The sequence below is a fragment of the Propithecus coquereli genome, unplaced genomic scaffold, assembly GCF_000956105.1.
Source record: "Propithecus coquereli isolate 6110/MARCELLA unplaced genomic scaffold, Pcoq_1.0 Scaffold49, whole genome shotgun sequence".
NCBI lineage: Eukaryota > Metazoa > Chordata > Mammalia > Primates > Indriidae > Propithecus > Propithecus coquereli.
Genome location: NW_012150729.1, coordinates 8132900 through 8133226, shown reverse-complemented (window position 1 = coordinate 8133226; position 327 = coordinate 8132900).

Below are 327 nucleotides of genomic sequence, written 5' to 3'. Positions count from 1 at the left end.
CCCTCCCCTCTCTTCTCCCTCCTTTCTTTCCTATTTATAATACTTACTTACGTTACCTAATCTCATAATGGAAAAGAGCAACTTCAGCTAAGGTATTAGAAAACAGTATTCTGAGTAGTAACGGTTCCCCTGATCCCCTCAATGACTTACACTACAATTTCAGAAATACTTTGTCTTCAGAAGCAGTTGATGTTCTTTGATTGAGCCATCAAATACTCTGAAGTAATGTGTTTCGTATAGTGAGATGGGCCTCAAGTTGGACTCTTGTGGAAATAATGATTTAATGAAATAGTGCCAATTAGGGGGGTTATCATAGAGATTAATAGT